General features: G+C 41.6%; 1 protein-coding gene and 1 long non-coding RNA gene across 51 annotated transcripts in view; both read right to left on the minus strand.

Annotated features, from left to right (window-relative positions):
* GTDC1 (glycosyltransferase like domain containing 1) overlaps window positions 1–21,880 on the minus strand; it is a 182,395-nt gene that overhangs the window by 93,762 nt on the left and 66,753 nt on the right. The window lies entirely within an intron of this gene.
* On the minus strand, window positions 1,117–17,763 carry LOC308198122. The gene is made up of 4 exons (XR_013953642.1): window positions 9,125–17,763; window positions 6,634–6,809; window positions 5,939–6,025; window positions 1,117–3,563 (listed from the first exon to the last, which is right to left on the minus strand). It is a non-coding gene; the product is annotated as an uncharacterized lncRNA (long non-coding RNA).

Raw genomic sequence — 21,880 nt, forward strand, 5'->3', positions numbered from 1 at the left:
ATCACTGTATAAGCTGGATTAGTACTTATTACCATGCTACTAGAGAATTAAGCTGTTTTTAGACCACCAAAGAGCTTTAAATTGCAACTTTTGTCTCTGTAAGAGAAACCTATATTTAAAACGTCTGCTAAATTCAAATTAACTGCTACATCATTAACTCGCCACCTCACGAAAAAAGAAAAAAAACACAACACATTTAAACTGCCATTATAGTATCCTTATCTAGGCCTATTGATGCCGTATAATGGATGCAGGACCCCTCGCTAAGTACACCGGGCGGCTCGTCACAAAGCTGAAGGTCATGCTCGTAACGCCCCAGCTGTCCCCTCCGAGATGTCCCCAGGCTCTTTCCACCCCCAGGACCGCGGCACGCACAGCAGCACCGGCGCCTGGAGCCCGGCCAGCTTTCGGGGCCACCATCCGCACAAGCCCCGGTCTTACGCTAAGCCTGGGCTTAATTCGAAGCACTTAATAGCCCGCCCGACTTCTGAGGGCCTACTTAGGTGAATTAAGTTAAGCGTGTGCTTAATTTATACAAATGTTCAGGGGAGGGAGGCTGAGCACGCTTGCAGGCTCAGAGCTGGGATGCGTATGGAGAGCAACCTGACCTTTGCTATTGTCTTTCACGTTATTTTACTCCAAAGGACTGAAAAGCAGTAAAATTAAAAATAAAAAAGGAAAGGCTTCTATATTACCAGCAGACAAAACGCCTGATACAGGTTTCCATTTATATCAAGCAAATTACAGCAGTGAAGGTGCTAAAGTATATTTATTTTGTTTAATAAATCTTCTTCATGTCACGTAACCATGATTTACTCTTTTATGAAACTGCCCTAAATCTTTCAATTAAATTCCCATGCAACCTAACTAAAAACACATTTCGCCTTCCCCCTGGGAGACCACACAGCGCATATTTACCTATCTGTGGATCTAGAGACTGAACTGTCTGATTCCCCGCGTTTACAGCACAAAGTGGGCTTAAAGCAGCAGCTGATGTGTACTGGGACCGTTCCTGGCGTCGCCGCGCAGGTGCCCCGCAGCCGGCCCTGCCTGGCGAGGGAGGATTGCTGGAGGGCGAGATCCCGTGGCGGCAGCGCCGACGCTCCTGCGCTGCAGATGAAATCAAAGTCCATGAATCTGTGCTGCAAAACAACCACATTCACATCAAACCGAGTCTATGATTGAAGACATGGCCGTCTAGAAAACACGCACGAGCGCTCTCCGTTTGACGCAGCGTTATGGCAAAGCAGCGCTAGATTTGGATGTCACTGCCAACAGGGGCCTGTTAGGGGAAAGAGGTACCCGGAAAAGGGCTGCTCATCAGGCAGCTCTTGCCAAATCGACGCTCCCTTGTTTTTCAGGAGGGCGGTGTGAGGCTGGAAGCAGCCCTGTGCAGAAATGTACAACTAAGCCTTGACCACATGGAGTGGACAAATACCCCCCTGCTCCTCATGAGGCATTAACTGCTTCGCACTCACCGAACTCCAGATGACACTGTACCTATATATTAGTTCCTGACGTTTCAATCGGAAGGCCTAACACCATGTAGCACGCAGCCGTGAACCCTCAGGCCGTGTCCCAAAAGTGGCTTTATTCTGGATGGGACGCGGGACTGTGCCATGCCCCGCTGTGCTGTCCCCTCAAACCTCTGCAAAGAGCCACGGAGCAAGTAGAGGAGGAGAAGCGTGACCAGAAGCAGTCACCTCGAGAAACATGAGTTTCATGTGGTGTCTTCAAGCTCCACAAGGGCAAACCCCAGGGCTTTGGTTCCTCCATCCCATCGCCAGCATGCAGTCCCCTTGGTTTCAGCCCAGCAACTCAGACAAGTCCACGGATTTGGCTGAAAGTTATTTTTCAAGGGTAAACTGTACATCAAATAGAATTATTAATGCGTGCAATACTAAACAGAGTGGTTATTTTCATTTATCACACGTGTTTTTATACGATCAACTTGCAGAAGTTGCATTTTTATCACTGTATCAAGAATACGCAAATTGCGATCAGAAAATGCTCTTCCATTTTCCATTAAACAATAGATGACTCTGAATTTCTGAATAATAAATACTAATAAATGGTAATATACGACTGTATACAATATAATAAAAATAAATTAATTCTAATGTTTTTGACATGGAATGTACAAATGTCAAAAATGCTTATTGATATGATAACATATATCTCATAAATTAAGTTCTAATAGATAGAGCATAATTTGAGATGTTTACAGAAATAATTAAGTCTTACTATTTTGACGGTCTTTATTTTTCAGAACAAATCACAAGGGTTGTCATGCCTTTCATCTTAATTAGGCCATGTGTTTGTCTTATTTATTTGTTATGTACTTTCATGAACGTTTACAAATATTAATCGTAAAGAAAAATATTTTTCCCTCTTGCAGTAATTACTATACATACATATAGTACATAACAATGGATTTTCATGGCTGCCACCAGCTCAATAGTTTGGGATTTGGGGGTTGCCTTGTATATTAAAATACACTAGAAATGAATACTTTGTTTTGAACTCTCACTACCAATCTCCTTTTGATATTTTTATTCAAAAAACACTCTCTCATTTAACAGTACACTACTTTGGACTGCGGTTGAAATCCTTTTCCCTGCCGTGTCAGACCTTAGCTACATTTTCCAAAAGAATTTACTACCTAGAAATCAAATTTTCCCATTTGTTGTATATTACCAAATCCCAAACAACGCTCTAAGCCATCTGCATGAACATCTGCCATGCGATGTACCTGGAGCGGAGGGGGCTGCGTGTCCAGCCCCATTACTGCAGGTCCCATCCTTCCCTGCCTCTCGCCCACGCTTCCAGCCCTCTGTTATGCCCCCAGGTAGGATGTCCCAGAGCCCCCAGTCTCAACCCGCTGTCCTCACTGATGTTATTCACCAACACTAGGTATATAAAATAGCAATTCTCTCACCTTTACAATAATCAAGGGGCTACACAAATGCAGTATTTCATTTGTAAATTATTTAGGTTCTCTGTCAATTCCTTCTTATCCCCATGAATGTTTATCTCAACCAAAGTGTTTTCATACAATAAAACCTCAAAAATCCATTTTTAGGGGCCAAATTCCTAGCTTGACAGAACTATTTGAGAACTAGTCTTAAACACTTACCAGTATTTTCTATTACCTTTAACTCAAGAGACTGGAAATGATGTGAAAGCAGTTAAAACTAATTTTCTATTTAACACTGAGAAGTGAGCTTGAAAGAGGCTCTTTGAAAGAGAGACTTTTTAGGGAGGTGTCCTATTTTGTTTGGATTGCTTTGGTTTTTAGGCAACAGCACTGAGGCTTCTTCAGTTTTATTAAGTGTGTGGTACTATTTTCTTTCCCTGATTTGTAATTAAATTTGGCTTCAATTAATTACTGACAGATGCACATTCTTACTTCAGTGGCCAGATTGTTCACCATGGGCTACATCGGCCTCTCTGCTTCCATGAAGAGAGAGGTCGAGACCAAGCAGCTCTTGCTGCGGCGATGGAGGAAGGAGAAAGCCACGAATCCACATCATCTTCCTTGTTCAGACCTCACACTGTCGGCACTAAATAACGAAGGAAAGGCATCTTATTAGATCAGAACATAACCAAATCAGGGAAAGGTAGCCAGCGGTGGATGGCTTGTGAGAGATGCATAGACTAACTGCTCAAATATATGCTGTGAGATATATTTGCAAGAAGGTAAGAAGCAAGAAAAAGAAAGTACAAGAAAAAGAAGACAACTATTGAAAATAGTTGGTAAATATAGTCCTGGTAAATATACAGGATGTGGGAATGTATCGTGAAAAGACTTTTTTAATGGAAAAGATTTCTAAAACTGGTGTTCTACTCAAACTAACCAGGTAACACTAGAATGGCATTGTTTACTGCTTTAAAGTCTGCACATTCATTTAACTTGGTGTCTTATCTGTCTAATTCTGGAACAAAAAAACAATATGTCAAATGACTGGCATGCAAAATGCTACTGTTCCTACCACCCAAGGGGTGGTACGCATCACAACATTAGCATTGCTGATGATGAGCAGTGAAGAAACGTTGAGGACAACTACTTCGTGTCAGATGGTGCTTACTGAAGGGGGCTTGAAATTTCATTTAAATGAAGAAACAGGTATTTTTTCTATTTTTTTCTGTAATGACTACATTAGGGGTTTTTTCATGGTGGTATACACTCAGCACATGGGTACATACAGTGCATGCACACGATGCTCTGCAGTGTAGAGCGCCCTTACACACAGACCTTCTCCTGAGCCCTACGAAGACAACACTTAAATGGCAACACCACGTCAGGGCTGGAATGCAGAATGCGAATGGAGGAGTTGCCGTGCAGGTTTCTCCATGCCAAGGGAATGATTTCTACCCAGGAAGCTGCCAAGTAACTGAGGGAAGCGACTGAGCATTTCCAACCATTGGAGACGCAACACCCTGAGCACCTAGAGCTGGAAAACGCCAAATCTTTCCTTCGATATAATATGCAACAAGTACTATTTTCTCACTGAACTCATCTTTGCATTGAATATATGCTTCCACGTGAATACGTACGTTGAGACTTCAGCAAATTTCAAAGCATGGCTATTTTTTTTTTTTCATGGTGCACGTGTTAGCTAAGTAGGATAGTGTTATGTCCTGGGGTTTGGGCTGCTTCGGCACAGGAGCTTCCCGGCATCCCTGCTGCAGGGGTAACACAGGCACACAGGAAGGGCACGGTGCCCCAGCACTCTGCTCCCTGCCCATCGCTCCTGGTGTGCACTCTACAAACAGGAGGTAGAAAACAGCAAGAGCAGAACGTGACAACTTGAACGCTTTTAAGAGGAGCAAGTTCCTTTCCTTGTCCTTCTTGCCTTGCCCGGTGGCGGGGAAAAAGTGACTGACCTGAAGCCAAAGAAGCTGATAAATGCAGTGACTCTTCAAAGGCAGGGTAATAGCTTCTCTTACAGTGATGGAAATGGATCCAGGATGACAAAGAGTCATCATCATAGATATATGGTCTTCACTGCGAGTGAGATGGATTTATCCCAATCAAGGGGAATCAAACTTAGTGCAGCACACAGCCACCCACCAAAACCAGTGAGAGTTTCACCCAAGAAAGGCATCCATGAATGGAGTCACTGATGAATGAAAGGTGAAGTAAAACAATGGCCGATTCCCCTTTATTTGAAAAAGCTTTGGCAAACTCAAAGCTCAAATCTTCTCCCAATTTTCACATTTACACATTTTATATTTTAAAACATCAGAAAACCCATGCACTTTGCACAATCGCAGAGAAGATGGGCAGGGTCTCAGCAGACCGGTTAGCAGTTTTACATTTCGAGTGCCCCCAAAATTCTGTTCTCCAAAACATTCCCGACTGCCACCTGTTTTGTATGTTGCTTTAGGCGCTTTGATATGTAAACACTTTTTTTTTTTTTTTTTGCAAATTTCAAGACAATCACTGAAAGGACCTTAGTTTTCTTAGCAAATGGATTTCAGATTTTTATAATATTCCATGGTTCTGATTTCATCTCAGATAATCTATAAACGTCAAGTCCTTCTAAAAATATTTTTATGGAAGCTAATGCTCTTGCAGCTAATTTTCACAAAAAATCCCATTGAACAGTATCAATCCAAGGCAAAGCTACTGCTTAAGAATGGGGACCTCAAGAAAAGCAGGATTCTTCCCAGAAAACTAATACAGCCCTCGAAAAAACTCAGACTGTCATAAAACCTGAGCAGCTGGCAACTCTGTCACCATGAAGTATCCATATGGAAGACCGAGATGTGTCAAACTACCCAAAACGAGTTTGGATAGTGCAGAAGATGGAATAAATAATTCAGTATCTTCAACACTTTCAACAGCAGGTAGTAGATATGCTACCTGCTTCTACAACGTGCCAAAATGTAACATGCGAGTGAGAGCGAGAGAGAGAATGTGAGTATCTCCAACCTGTTTTCATGAGGAGATTTTGCTCGAGGAAGTTCTCTTTTTAGAGGCATATGATCCGTATCAGATGTTTGTCAGGAGCAGGCAGCACTACAGAACATTAGGAATAACTTAGTAACTTTAATACATATTCACAAAGTGCATACTGCCTCATACATTTCTATCTATGCGAGTATCTTAACCAAATGCAACAAAAATATCAGGGAAGTGCAAATATTTATTTTTCCCCTTCACATTTCTATAATGCAAGTTGCTGTGGCATAGTGACAACCTTCCTGCCTTAATACCAACTGAGCAGACCACTCAGGATGATCAGCTGAACTTGCAATCAGAACCACAATTTACATGTTTCTGCTCTGCGTTCGTGCAACAGCTCCACCATAAAACTGTACTTTGCAGAGTCAGTCTTCCTCCTTCTTGTAACAGCGACACGCTGGCGTATAAACATACACTGTTTATACTTGCAGAAGATAAAGCAACACTTCTGTTGCCTACGAAATTAAAATACAGCCATTTCGTGCTTTAAAATGACACACAAACGTGTGTGTTGTAAATAAATAAGCAAGCTCAACTAGAAGAGAGGTGCATGTCAGAGCACGCTAGTCAGAAGCCTGCAGGAGAGCAGTGCTCTCTGATTTGGTCAAAAATCAAGAGTTGTAGCTTTCAAATAGGAGCATGGGGCAGCTCGAGCTGCTCACCATCCCCGAGGACCAGGGCCACTGCAGCATCTGGCGGCGCGGCTGCTCCTCCTCCAGCTCCTCCTGTCCACAGAATGTGACGCTCGTGGGGACAGAGGCTGCAGGAGAGCCTCTCTCACCGCTAGGTACCAAACCCCTATGGGGAGACGTTTCTCAACCAGCACTTCACTGAGCACCTAGGGACAGCGGGTAGAGCAACATTCAGAAGCGTATCAATAGAGAAAATTTCAGTCTTTGACTATCGCACGGCATTTTCAGCCACTAGCCCTTCCTACGAGATGATTTCTGAACTTGGTAAAGCCCACACTCGCTACCAGCCTTGAACGATCACACCGAAATGGCTGAATGGCCAAATGAAGTGAGATTTTCAAAGAAGTGAGACAAACGCTCTCCTAAATTCAAAAGCTGCCAAACATATTTCATCAAACTTTCAAAAAATAATTGTTTTGTCTGTTCTGAATTAAGCTGTAAGTGGTTAAAGAGAGGTTTCTCTACAAACATGGCTAAAGATCACAAAGGGGAGCATTTGGACTGAATGGAACCCTTCAGTTGTGTATTTCTTAAATAAAACTTGCAACATGCCTGGCATATACCATAAGCTGATTTATTTCCATTTACGTAACGTGTTTTTTCAGTGTAATCTGAATTGATGCCCTATCATTTTATTTCACGTTATCACAACAGGCCTTTCTCTGTAACGCTACCAGCAAAAGGGAAGGAAAAAAAAAAAACCAACTCTCAGCTTTGCTGCCTGGGCGAGGCAGCTCGCTCTGCAACGTGGCTGGAGCTCCTCACACGGCACGTGGGGACCAACGCAGGGACTCGCAGAGCGGTGCAGAATTTGAAGGGAATGTGCTAAGCTTACAGCCAGAGCACTTGGCAGCTCTGAACCCGAAGCCTTTTGCCCATTTTTGAAATGTTCTCCAGGTCCTGGCTAGAAGTTCTGCAGATTTGACCACTGTGCTGTTACGTTACAGTCAAGTTTGGTCAATTTTTACAATACTGAGACAATCCCCAAGTAAGCAAACTGAACCCCAATGCTGCAACACTGAGATTTCCTGCCCTGTGAAAAAAAATCTAATAATAAAGTAACACTCTAAAAATAATGCTTTTAGGCTTCCAGATATTTTTAAATTGTTTTCCCAACTTATCTCATGTGCAACCATGGCATTGTGAAACTTCTGAAATCGTTTTATGATTAAATAAAGCGCCCAGCTCTGAACGCCCATTATTCCCCAGTAACGTGTAAGGGAAATACCAGTGTGAGAAGAATATACCAGACGCTTTCTAATCTTTAAGATTCAGAAAGTGAGGCCAAAGCTTGCTTATCGAGGGCCATGAAGAGAATCAGTGCCACAGTGAGAACTCGGGAGCCCAAGCCAGAGTTGAAGATAAGAGGAAGTCACGGTCTGGTGATTTAATCAATCCCTATATTATCATGTCACTCTGCCTACATATCTTACGGACCCTGCTCACCACGGTACCTGACAGACTTCCTGAATGAAATGTTATCTTCATGAGACCATGCGTAGTGATTCAGTAGTTTCAGATATCGTATTTTCAGGCAGAGAGAGTATGTGTATATGCACATATGTTTGTATGCATTCGCACACAAACGTAAGTACACAGACAACACACATCTATACTACATATATTTATATTTATGTTATATACATTTGAATGCATAGATTTACCCACACTTCCGTCAAATTCCACAATATAACTGTTGAATACTACATTCTGAATTAAGCTATTTAAACCATGGCCAGGAAAATTGTTGACAACAGCTAATTTGTTATTGGGAAAAGATCGTGCAGCTCTCTGCCACAGAAAGCTAAAAATCTGTTCGAGGTGTCTGGTCGACAAGCTTTCATATCTGCAGACACTGAGCGAAGTGAAATACTTTTGGTCAAGGTCTCCAAATAACACAGTTTTTCCGGTGATGCCTTTGGACTACATGCGAAAGCTTTCAGGGACTCTTGAAAAGGAAACTTTGCTCAAGCTGTTTGTCAAGATGACCGGAGATACTCTTTGGAAAGTATTTCAAAAAGAGTTCTGGACCATTGGTAGTTGCACAATCATATGGGATTAATTTTCTGTATATATCTCTACATAGGGCTGGATGAAACAAATTAACTTTAAAATTCAAAGATCTTTACACAGCCCTGTGCTCTTAGGTACAGATATTTAAGCAATCTCTACTTCCTGTCAAACACTGAAATGGATATTAAATTACATGAAACTATTAGGGGAAAAAAACTAGCACGATTTCTGTTCTACTTTCTTTGTTAGCTCCTGCATCTTGCTATTTCTCGTACTGAGCGTAAGAGATAATTTATTATTATCTGTGATTTTAATGCCTTCCTCAATTAAAACACTATGTGTGTGCTGGACTTCTGAAGACGCTTCTGAAGCCCAGATGCAGTCTCACAAGGGTCTGCCATAGGAGATAACTCCAGTACCTGGCTCAAAAAAAACAGTGTTCATTTACCTTGCTCCTTTCTGCAGCATCCTGAGACAATTTCAGGGTGTCATCTGTTCATCCACCTTTCTTTCTTTTCTTAAAAAGAAATTAATAGATACATGGAGAAGGGGAAACACGACCATTCCTGGCTTTCCTAAACCCTAACCCCTCAACTTGGCCCCGTGACCCCCACCCAGAGGTGCTCAGCATGACGGGAACCACCCCAGCCTGCGGGCACACCAAGAGGGGGACGTTCTCATCTAGACTTCGTATGTGGTAGTAAAGAAAGGAACACATTAAGGTGATTTTTGTCTGTTTAAAAAAAAATATGGTAAATCTCCCTCACCCTCTTTCTGTGGGACCTGTGGATTGATGCAAGCCAGTAGAGGAAGTATAAAAACTTATATTATTTCTTCCTTCTTGCTCCTGTGCTTGGACAAATTACAAGTATTGAAGGAGGAGCAGGGCATTTGTGAAAGAATATAAAAAGTTACACCCGTTGGGGATTACACAGTGCAGTGTCCTGAACTGTCCCACAGCAGACCACCTTAGGGCTACTGTTTCAAGTAAAAATTAAACATTACACAGAAACAGTTCAAGGTTGACATTTCCCAGCTTTGTGTCAAGTTACATTATTTGAATGAATCTCAACTTTTAAAAACATCAAAACAGCAAAGAAAAGCAGATGAGGGCCGTATAAAAAAACGGGGAAATAAGACTCTTACTAGAAGCAAAACAGCCACCCAAGTTGAGTATTAACAGTGGTAGGATTAGGTAATGATGTCTTTAAAAAAAATACCATCCACTCTTTTTATTGCAAATTTAATATGAAAAATGCTTATTACTCTATTAGCAATTTTTACCCACTCCCTTTCTCAGGTTGCACACATCAGTTTTTGCACGTCTGCCTCACAAGAGTCACTGGATTAGGCTGAACCCAAAAGAAAGCCCAAGGTTTACGCACAGCTGCTCTCCAAACCAGCACCAGGCTCAGGGTCCTGAGTTACACAGAGCAGCTACGGCTCGACCCTACTAAATACAGCCCCAAAAGTACAGGAGCAGCTCTTCAGAAGTATGGAAAAAAATATGCAGGATTTTTGTCTACGTTACCCAAGAAATCCTATGCAGTCTTTAATAACAGAAAGCACTCAACCGCCCTCTTCTCTCAACTCCCAAGCACTTACAGAAAGCCTGTTCTTAACCCTTCTGCGCAGACCAAAATTCCCTTTCATCTTCCATTTATTTTCATTTTTACCTGAAAGGGAGAGAAGAGTTGGGCTTTTATGCACAACAAATGAACGGGACTTTTTTGCAGTCTATTAGATTGTGGTCTACTTCCACCGACAGGAACGCATACCTGAATTCCTGCAAAAATATCAATTTTGCCCTTCTGATTTAAGTATGGCATATATTTAATGTAATGTTCACCTCTATATGTTCTCACTGTTTAAGAACTCGGTGCAGGTGTTATTAATAAAATAAATTTATTTTTAAAAAGGATGCTATTCTATAAGCTTTGAAGCTCACACATAGTCTAACTTAACCCAGCTTTGGCTCATCTGGTCTTTAAATGACTTCTTTCATGTGGTCAGCCCACGAGCCATACGTACTGCTGCTCAATCACGCCACTGTACATCGTCAGCGTGAGGATGATTTGCATGATTTGCATTTCCTGTACCATTTGAGCTTCAATGAGCTCTAAGCACCACGTACAAAAGAAACCACTGCCAAGTAATGCAAAGATTTTAGTTAAACCAGATGAGACTATTTTAGTCAGGCTGCCAATAATAAAAAAAAAGTCTCAGGGATATCCTGTTAAATAAGGATTTATTTGTAGGGAATCTGAACCTTAGATGAGTAGCTACATTTAAAATATAAAAGTTGCACGAATTCCTTAATAAATACGGCCTAACAGCAAATAATTCAGTGAGCATATTTTTTCAGTGTTCCTAAGGTTTTGGCACCGCATTATGTTACTAATTTATTTATTTAATAGCACATAAAATGGGTTCTGATTACGTTAGTTTTCCTAGTATATCAAACTAAATGTAATTAAACTGAATTAACTGATTGCTAGTTAAATTTCTCCCTATGAAAAAATCTTTTATCACAAATGATCAATAAAAGCTGTTGGACGAATAGCTATGATAGAAACAGCATTACAGTGGGCTCAATGAATAAGTACGAAAGTGTAAAAAAAATGTACCAGAGCCTCGTCGTCATGAAAAACAGAGACAGATGGGGAGACAGACCTATATGATGCTACAAATAGCAGAATATCTTGTAAGGATTTCAACAAACGTTTTAAGACCTAGTCAAAATTTGAAAAACTACAGATTTGCTTGTGGTGCTGTATTTAAGTTCACCTGTAATCCAAGCTATAATATAATCATTACATATATTGTCAAAGTTTCAGAAATCACAAGAAAAATACAGAGCATCCTTTGAGTATCTGTAAGATCTTTTCCAGATAATGACACAATTAGCGATGCCATTGTTCAGCGTAAGCCCTGCGTTAGCCGTTACTACAAAAATGATTCGGAAAGTTTGCTTTAATAACTACTTTAAGAAACCTGCCTGAGGTGGAGCCCGTTCCCAAGACAAAACAGAAGGTGTGAACACAACCTTCACGTGCAATTCTGCATTTTACAAGTCTCTGCCTAAACTGGTAGATGAATTCAGTCACTAGAAAGATTAACATCTAATAGCATGCTGATACAGTGCACGGCATCTGACCAGCTGAGGGGCGTTCATCACGTACGCCTGATAGCAAGCGAAGGCAGTCTGTTAGAGCTCTGAAGGAATCTGCATATAATCATGCGTAATGAAAACCACAGCAAACTCCCATTGCTGCTCTTTCCAGAGGACATTCATTCTCCGAACATTAAGTTGCGCCTTCATTTTTTCCCGATTGTTGAAATGTTACCAAATATAAGACAAACATGAACTGTTACCAAAGGGTTAAATCCTGTCTGGAACACAAAAAATCACTTTATCCATTGCTGTCTGAAAATACACAGTCAAGAGCATTGTAACAGGTATATTCTATGCTGTGGCTGTAAAATACGGTGGCCACTTCTATTACTATATTAAAAATGCGTTCTGTCATTTTTCCACTTAGAGATCCCCTGTATAATGCTCTTATTTAAAGGTCAGCTAATTTTATTATGGAAAGTCACTAATAACCTTTATTAATTCTTAGACTCACAGATTTCTAGCACGTCAACCAAATAAATAATACATCGAGGAAATACAATACGAACCAAGCTGTTGAATACAGCCTCTACCGTGTAGGCAAAAAAAAAATCTGTATTTTCAACAGACAAAAGAGGTCATTAGAAATTTAATACATTTTTTTTGTTGTTCTGGATATTAGAAAAGCTTGTATAGATGGAGCTTTTTAACAGCAAGTCTGCTTATGCTCCCCCATGGTCCAAAACATCCAGACCATCTAATGAGGTGCTAAATGCACTAATGTTCAAGCACTACCAATAATCCCCAATGTCATACAGCACCTTTTCTGATCATTTTGGACATGCCCAATACTAGAGAATCTAACTAAGAATTCTGCTCACAAACTTTTCTGCTGTGTCCAATTTAGTGACTAAAGCACATGAAAATATCAAAGTTAAAAATGCATGCATTTATATTTTATCCTCCTGACATCTCCTGTATGGAAAGTACTATTAATGTTGCGCACTATATAAAATGATTCAAGAACATCCATGGTTTTATTAGGCGTTTTTGTTTTACATAAGTGGACTAGAATGCAGTACTATTCATTATCAGCCTTTCCCAGCACACTGTTTTTGGTTAGTTTGCTCCTAAGAAACATTACTAGGCTTGAGCCTAAAAATAGATTGCTATTTTTGGCTATTTAATCACATGAGGAAAAGAAACAGTTTGTATCAGTCTTCTTTAATTTACAAAATAATTCCACGGTGCACCCTGCGCATATATCATGAAAATCACTGGCACACCACCGTCAGGCTCGCGCAGGGTGAGCTGCACGCCTGCTGCAGCTGAAGCAAAATGTGCTTTAAAAGATTCCAGCAACAATAGTCTTGTGACTAAATAAGAAACAGAAGCAGAAGCCATGAGCCAAGCAGATACCTATCGGTTTCCTTGAGCTTAATCTGATTAAAACATGGCTCTCAAAAATGTTAAATAGAATGCCACGTCAGAGAGCAGGCATATGATAAAAATAGTTCATGACAGGAAATCATTATTAAACCAGCATTACTAGTGTATCTGTTATGGAAATTTCCCTGTAATTTTTCAAGGTTTCCCCTTATGCTTTTCTTGAGTTGTCTGTTACACTTATTTTTTTTTCCTCAATGGCGTTTAAGTTTGAGATGTAAAAAGAAAATTATCACTGCAATTTTCCAACTAGACTCTGCTCAATACCATCTCAAGTATGTCATACATCATCTTGTCATTCACTTTAACAAGAAATCACATAATATTCATAGGCAGAAAATAATCCAAAACGGGCAAGTGCCACTACGGCAAAAACACATTCATATGACATGACAGGAAAAATCTTAAATTCAATGGCTTTCGTAATGAAAGCATCTCACAAAATTTTAAGGGGGGGAAAAGCTGCAAGGGATGACGCAAGAGCTCTTCTAGAGTCCATCAACCAGATTTAGGAAAACTGAACTTTTGATAATATACTATCACGGATCAACATTAACATTTTTAAAAGCTCACATAAATAAAGTAAAATTCAGCACCCGTTCCCATCCTTCTCTCTAACGCTGTCCTCCTCACAAACATCCCCTGGCTCACTGTGCCTTTGGAGCACCCCATAAAACACAGGCTAGACTCGCAGCATCTTGTCTTGCTTTCAGTTACCTACTCCAGGAAAAGCTTTTACAAAAAAATACTTAAAATACTTTTACAAGGAATTATCTTACACGGCTAAGACCCATTAATAAAAACCTATTTTGGCATGCTGTGGAAATTTCAATAAACCTCACCCCCCAAAATCTTAGTTTCTCTTTTCAATATTGTTGGCGAGGAGGAAGCCACCGCCACGTGGTGTCCCCACTGCAAATGGGGGTTTAGGGCAATGCTGGACGTGAAGAGGAGCCCCGGTGTAGGTATCTGCCCCTCAGCGCCAGCCCTGCAGGCCGCGGCCTCTCAGCACCGCCCCGCTGCCCTGCAGGCCGCAGCGCTGCTCGGCGCGAGCTAGGTGAATTTCAAGCTGTTGAATTTCAAGCCCGACCCGTGACTCAGAGTCATTTGCCACAGAAGTACCGTAAGACACGCACGTGGCATGGGGGAAACCAAGAGCAAGGAGGTCCAGGCATTGCTCCTCCAAAGAGAGGCACATCTACACGGGCCTGGGGCCCGGCTGTAATTGGGCTCCGCACACCTGAAATCCAAGCGTGACAACGCACCATGATAAGCAACAACAATTTTTGCAAAATAGTAGAGTTCCCGTATGTTTTTTAAGTGTTTTCTAGAACCTACATGATTTTTGTCCTTTGATGTCAGCCCATCTGTCCCACAACAGCCAAGCTACGTCTGACCCGGCATGGAGGGGACTGCACATCCTACTGCTGTGGTGCTTAAGCCTTATTCCACAAAGAGTCTTCCAAGACTATCTATTCTTCCTAATATCCCTCCCGCATTAAGAAATTATTATCTACTAGAAGGAGTAATCAGCTCATGGTTTTACTACAGTCATCCTCCTCGACAATGCAGAAAAATACCCGAGCATGAAGCATTAGAGAGTCAAGGTTCAAAATATCAAGATATTTATTCAGATAAATGCAAATTTATTTAGATCTCAAGGCAACACGATTGAACACTGCCTATTGATACAGAAATGCCCAGCTGCTGGCAAATCCAGAGCCTGTATCTCTGCAATAGACTTCTACCAGGACATGTGCAATGTCAGAGGGAAGGATGCACAGCCTGAAATGCCAGGAGGAAAGGCCAGTGACAGTTAAAATGTCAGAGTGTGGCAAAACACAGAAAGGGAAGGAGTGTGGAAAGCCAAGATGAACTAAGCTGGAGTCATCTGCAAACTGGTCTGCAAGCGGTGCCTGAAAATTACTTCCAATGCTGTTAAAAACCCAAATAAAACAGAGGATCAGCCACACAGCGAAAGCTTACTGGGAAGAACAGAACTGCTCTCACCCAACACCAAAATCCTGAAGCATGGATAAGGCAGGGCAGTTACTCTGCTTTCTGAATGGCGCAGAAGACCCCAAACTAACGGACACCCATGTCCATGAAGCAGAACCTCTCTCCCCGCACTGCCCAGCCAGCTCCAGCCTCTCCAAGCCCATGACAAGGGAACAGCACCGCACATCCCAGCTGGAGCCAGGGCAGGGGGCAGAGCAGGCTCTTTGCACCACAAGCACGTCCAACAATATGCCTCTCTCATTTACTGCCCCCCTCCGATCCGCTTTCTCTATATTACCCAATGAAACAAGACATGGTGCAGGGGAAAAAGAAGCAATCTTGTGGCTCTTAACAGCAAAAATACGTACGCGTACAGTTATATGGAGGACCAGAATGCCTCCAATCACTGAAGGCTAAAGGAGTCATCCACTTCAGAGGAATGGCCAGTAAATAAACAAGAATCTGCAAAGCTATTAACTGCAAGTAGCAATTTCAACATATGACATGAAGGGAGAGAAGCATCCTATGTACTAAAACCACCGATACATCATAGAGCAGAGTCACATGCAAAATAACCTCTCACCTAAAGAAACTATTTCGCTTAAGAAGCCAAACAAAAACCATCTAAAATATTTATTGCCATTAATTTCATCCTTGTTCCATAAACTGCTTAAGAGACATGACATCATGCTAACTACCTAGACCTGTCTGGCTGATAATAGACCAGATTTTATGCTGAAGACTAAACTGCAGAAACATGAAAGGGTGCAAATCCGCAGGTCATCAGAGATGCTGAACACAAATCTGACTTGCCAAAGCCAGAGCTGACAGTCCTGCAAATACAGAAGGTCTGGTGGTGGCAGAGGCTGACAGCGGAGAAACAAGTCTTGCAAGCCTTTTGCAAGGTTACTGCCCACAGCTCCTGGCTACGAGGCTTCTCCACAAGCCAAGGCATTTCACAAAACACAGACTGACAAGTTTGAAAAAATGCTAATGCTAATTAAAGTTCAGAGCAGGGTGTAGCTGGGAAAACGTTCAAAAGTAGCCATCACAGAGCAATCCATCTCCAATATAGATAAGTGCATCTCGAGTCAGACCTTCTCCCCCCAGTCACAAACATCCCCTGCCTTCCACGTGGCACCTCGCAAACGAAGCGAATGCCTCAGCACCAGTCATCTGCACCCAAACGCACCCGCTGCCAGGAATTCAGACGCAGACCTTGAAAAGTCAACCAACGCCTAGCGTCTTGCTTCCAGGTCACACCACAACCGAGGACGGGCTGATTTTCAGGTTCCATTTTGTACACGATGAAAGTCCAAAACAGCACTGCTAGGGCACTCGCAAGTTGGTTCAGTTCGGTTTTAAACATGATAAACTTCCCAAGACTCAAAGAAAGAGCAGCTAATGAAATTTAGCGTGAAGGAGACAAAGAATCGTTGCTGAATGTGTGTTCCACCTAAGCCTAATTTTACTGCAGCCACAAACTATAGTGTTTCTCCCTATGAACTTGTTTCAGCTCCTCTTTGGGGCAGTTAGAAACTTTCAATCCACCAAGAGAAAGGTAATAGACAAAATAGTTTTGATTGCTGCAGTTCTGGAATGAATTAATGATTTCATCAATTTTACAGCATATATTCATCAAAAGCTTATTTAATAAATTAAAAAACGAGAAAGTTGCTGCTTTCTTACTCTGAGTAATCTCTTCAAGAAGACTATTTCCAAACATTTAAAAGAAAAGTGTATTTTACAATAGGAAAAATAAATATACCACATTTCAAATCCATTAAAATATAAAGTTCTGGTTACAGGCGCAACAATCTGCCTAATTAGTTTTTCCTAATTAGCAGGATGCTCTAACCTCTTTAATAAGACTTCTGTGGACAGAATGTTCCATATTGGTTATCCATCTGAGGGAAAACTAAACAAATACTTCTGGAGTACAGCTAATAGACCGAGCGTGGTCAGGCTTTGTGGTCAGAAGGCTGCTTGTATGGTCTGGCACTTAATACTGGCAATCTGCAGAGAGACGAAATACTCCACCTACAATGCACCACAGCTCGCATTACAACCCCCTTGTAACGCTGGCATTTTAGAGACGACATCCAAGATACTACAAGCAAGAGTTAATAAAGTTACGGTTTTAAATTCCACAGCACGTGCTGGGATGGAAATCAAAAGAAACGAACACACGTATAGTCTAAAATGTACTCTGCAAAGGTGAGTTAAAGAGATAAGGGGAAGACAAATACCAAAGTGATAACGTAACAACCCCGAGCATGTAGCACAGTCAGGTTTTTTACCTTCCTCTTCATGATTCACTCATAGTCAAGCAATTAATAGGCAACAATATTATCTTTGACTACTATCTCATCCAATAAAAAAAACATTCCTGTTATTACTATATCTCGACCACGTAATGCAAAGACTGCTGGCTAAGAGAAATGCAGAGCCCCAGCAACATCTGGGGTCAGCGGCAGATGTCTGAGATAAGAAAATTCAGGCTCCTGTTTTGTTAGGAGTTTGCAGAACAGCTGCTGATCTTCATCCCAACAGCTGAAATATCCTTCACACAGCCTAAAAATGCAGGAAGCAAGCAAGCTTCTCAAATGCTCCTCCACCCAAGCTCTGAACATGTTGGTCTTGCACCCACCAAGGGATCTCTTGAAGGCAGAGAAAAGCTATTAGATCCTTCAGTATCTAAGAAAACTGAGCCATGTGCATAAGAAATATAATTGAGGAACAGTCCCTTGGAAGATGCCTGCCAGAGACACCATAAATCTTGTCTTCTAATATGACTGAACCCCAGAGACCCCATGCAATTCACAATGTCTATGACCTTCCATACATCTGTTAATGCTGGTAAACAGTGTTTTAGAAGTGTCCTGTTTCAAAACTCCTCTCTATGACATCTTCCTAGAGATCTTCAATCTTGGGTAAGACCTGAGATCTGCGTTTAAAGCGCTTAAGACCTGAACACCTCAAGAGCCACAGAAACTACTCAAGTCTGACTCAAAAGTAGCTTGGGGCCACAAGGTCCTCATGAGATTTCACGCAGGCCTTGCAGAGAGTAAGCACTATTGTAAACCAGATTCAACCCATATAAACTCGAGCAGACATTAACGTTAAGTCTAGAGCAGACAGCTCTGTAACTAAGTCCCCTTTCTTACAGGGCCTCTTGACTGGTATCTTGAAGGCATCATCAAAAGTGACCTTGTAAAGACAAAGGCTCGTTCTAGAGGATCCTAGTCAAATGAACTTCTCTCCCAGTCAGGATACTGATGCTCTGTGAAAGTAACAGAGAGAAAAAGGGGAAAACAGCAGGGTCATTCAGCATGCCCTGCATGATACCAGGGCAGGCATGGAGTTGCTAATTGCTCCCAGGATAACCACGGGTCATACTAAGAGGTGCATCATGCCTGATGGCGAGCTCAAGTTCCTCTCAAAGCGTCTACTGATTTTCAGGGAGCTGATCAAAAAAAAAACCAAACTCATTTAGAGGCTGTTGTTTCATCCTAAAGTCAAAAAAAGAACAAACAAGAAAAAGGCTAGTCTAGTACCAAAGACAAAAATAATTTTACCAAATGGGGCAAAATAGTGAGGCTGGTTGTAGAGAACCCCTGCGCTCACTGCCCATCACCACTCTACCCATTAACTGCATCAGCCTCTGCCAGTGTCAGGATGAACTGGACATCCTTGAAGGAAAACAGGGCTAAAGCACACATTCCTTTTTTTGTCAATGGCTACAAGGCAGACAGAAGTTATGTCTGGCAGTGTAAACAGTATGATGTAGCATAGCTCCTTCAGAAATAACATCTAATTTTGGCTCATCTACAATTTATTACAGGACAGCTATAACAAGAGAAATTCGCCTCCTAAAGTTAATTTAGGAATCATTTCCCTCCAAAACAAAATAAATAAAATAAAAGACAACTTTTTCATTACAGTTTCTCCAGAAATTCATCTTCTTGCATAATTTTAGTATCTTTAGCACTATTTCTCCGAATACATTTGGCATATAAAATTTTTTAGCTGCTGCTACGTTTCTAATAAAATTGATTACCAGGAAATTTCTGCATATGCACAGTTTAAAATAATTCTGTTCCTCGGGGTTTAAACATAGAGATGTCGCTATGTATGATAACTGTTTCATGTTTAGTGAGTTACAACTATTCTGTCACAAGTATGAAATGCATTTTGCTCACAAAAGCCAAAGGCACTGTCAAACCTGCAGCACTCTGCAGAAGAGTAGGAAAAAATGCCTGCAAACTAACTGCTACTAGATAATGGTCCCATTTATCATTCTTAAATTCCATCTTTAATTAAAAATGGGATATTCTTTTACATAAATAAAAATTGCAGATATTCTCGAATTACTCCTCTCCTTTTTTTTAATACACCCATATGTAATATACATAGCATTATATGCATTCAAAAATGTCTTCATATAATAATACTCCACGGAAAAGATCTTTTCACATTCCAAATAGACACGTCTTCATTATATGCAAAATACATCATGTTTTACAAAAATCACTCAAAGAAAATACATGTTAACAAGACTCATAGCAAGAATACTGCTTAGCTATAACAACAAAAACAGTTGAAATAATTTTTCTACCACTTTTTTTTAGAATAATTTCCTTTTTTTTTTTTAAACCATTTTATAAATCATTAAACATTTTAAGTAGTTACATCAGGTGAAATTGGTGTGAGAAATGTTAGGCTAGATATATCTTTCTATATGTATCAGTCTAGATATATCTTTCCTCCTAGTAATTACTAGAAACAGTATGGATAACAGGTATAAATTCTTCCAGTAAGCCATCTGAACAAAAAAAATAAAATCACGTATCTAGTTTTGATGTTCTGTCTCGTGTTGTTTCCTTCATTCTTTCTTAAAAGTTGCTATTATACAGAAACATAAGGTCCAGTGCGCAACAAGTAAAATTAAGAGAGCTAAACCAAAAAATGATGAACAATTCGGCAAGGTTATAAACATAAACAATAAAAAAATTAGTGCTCTGAAATGGAAAGCATTCTTTAAAATGACTGTGTCCACTGGACCGTCAGAGTATATGTGCAGGAGGGAGGGAGGAAAAGACAGGGACAAAGGACAGAGGCAAGAAAGGGAAAACACTGTCCAAGGAAATACGGAGATTGCAAAAAATCTTCATTATAAAATAAGGAGAAAAGCCTTTTGGTTGCTATTTGTCAAAGATATTCAAATGAATAGACAGAATTTACTTTTTTTTTTTTTTTTCCAAGGGAAGGTAAATTAATCATCATAATAAATCAAAGCATACCGATAGCAGGTATCATTCCCAAGACACTTGGGCTTACTAGCGTACGAGGGAGGAGGAGGAGGCAACAAATTGATCAAACTACAGTTTGGAGGAGTCAGAAGTCCGTATTAAATTTAATGCAGTCCAACGCACCGTCATTTGGCATATAATCAAACTACAGGCTAGGTATATGCTGCATATTTATTAACAGCATCACAAATCACCAAGTCAAGTATTTTATGGGTCGGTTTAGATCAGCATTTCAGTTTGATTCAGAAGAGCGTTTATGGAGCGACTCTAACCACCACCCTCACTCACTGCGCCTCAGCTCTCACCAGAGTGGTCTCCAATGCCATGAACTGGTTGTTTTTTTTTTTTTAGACGAAACCAAACCAGGAGGAGATGCTTCTGGAGCGTATTTAATGCACTCAGGCCACCTCTTACGGACATTCAGCGCACAAGAAGCAGGGGACACTGAATAAGGCGCCGCGTGATATCGGCCCAGGAGCACCGCTTTGCCCTGCAGCCTCCCCGCAGCACTACCAAGCCGCAGCACTTGTTAACAGCCATCACCTGCCTACATAGCCACGCGCAGGTTACAATCCTGTAAACAGCTGTAATCACAGAGGAACCGAGGAGATAAACCCAGAAAACACCCTTCACCACATTCCCTGGAGTGACCTACCTAGCCTTTCCGTATCCCAAGGGCTGGCTCGGCGCATTCAAAACGCAGGCTGCAACTCTGGGGCACCACGACAGATGCTAACAAACACCCCAGAGCTGCATGACCGAGCTGTAGGAGCACTGGTTGTCCTCCCAGCCCGTAACACCCACGTTGGTGCCCACGGCAGTGGGATTCCCTGTAGGAAAGGTGAGTGGCTGCTGGTGCAACATGGGCTGCCCTGACGGCGGCCCTGGGCTGGCGGTGAGGCCTGCCCACGGTCTGAACTGGCTGACACAAAAGAGAAAGAAATAGGGTAGCACTCAGGGCTGAGCAACACCAGTTGTTAAATGCACGAAGAATGCAACTGCTCAGAAAGCCCGTTTTGAAGGCTTTTCTTTCCCTACACCACTTAAGTAGCCAGTACAATCTGCTGCCAGAAAAACATCCTGTGACAAACTGTGAGATGAGAGAAGTGACCATATGAACAAATATTTTAAATCGTCTCATCTGCATTCCATTTAGGAACCCCCAGTTTCTGAAAGGTTTAACGTTGCCATGACGAGTCCAGGATACCTCCTGTGGTACAACTGGATGTCGCGTCCAGCGGCCCTCCAGATGCTCCGCTGCCTCGCGCCTCTGCTCCGCACGGCAGCAGCCACCCTGCGGCGGATCCGACCACAACGCGCCTCCCGCCAGCAG

Source organism: Anser brachyrhynchus (genome assembly GCF_964034855.1).
Source record: "Anser brachyrhynchus genome assembly, chromosome: 7".
Lineage (NCBI taxonomy): Eukaryota > Metazoa > Chordata > Aves > Anseriformes > Anatidae > Anser > Anser brachyrhynchus.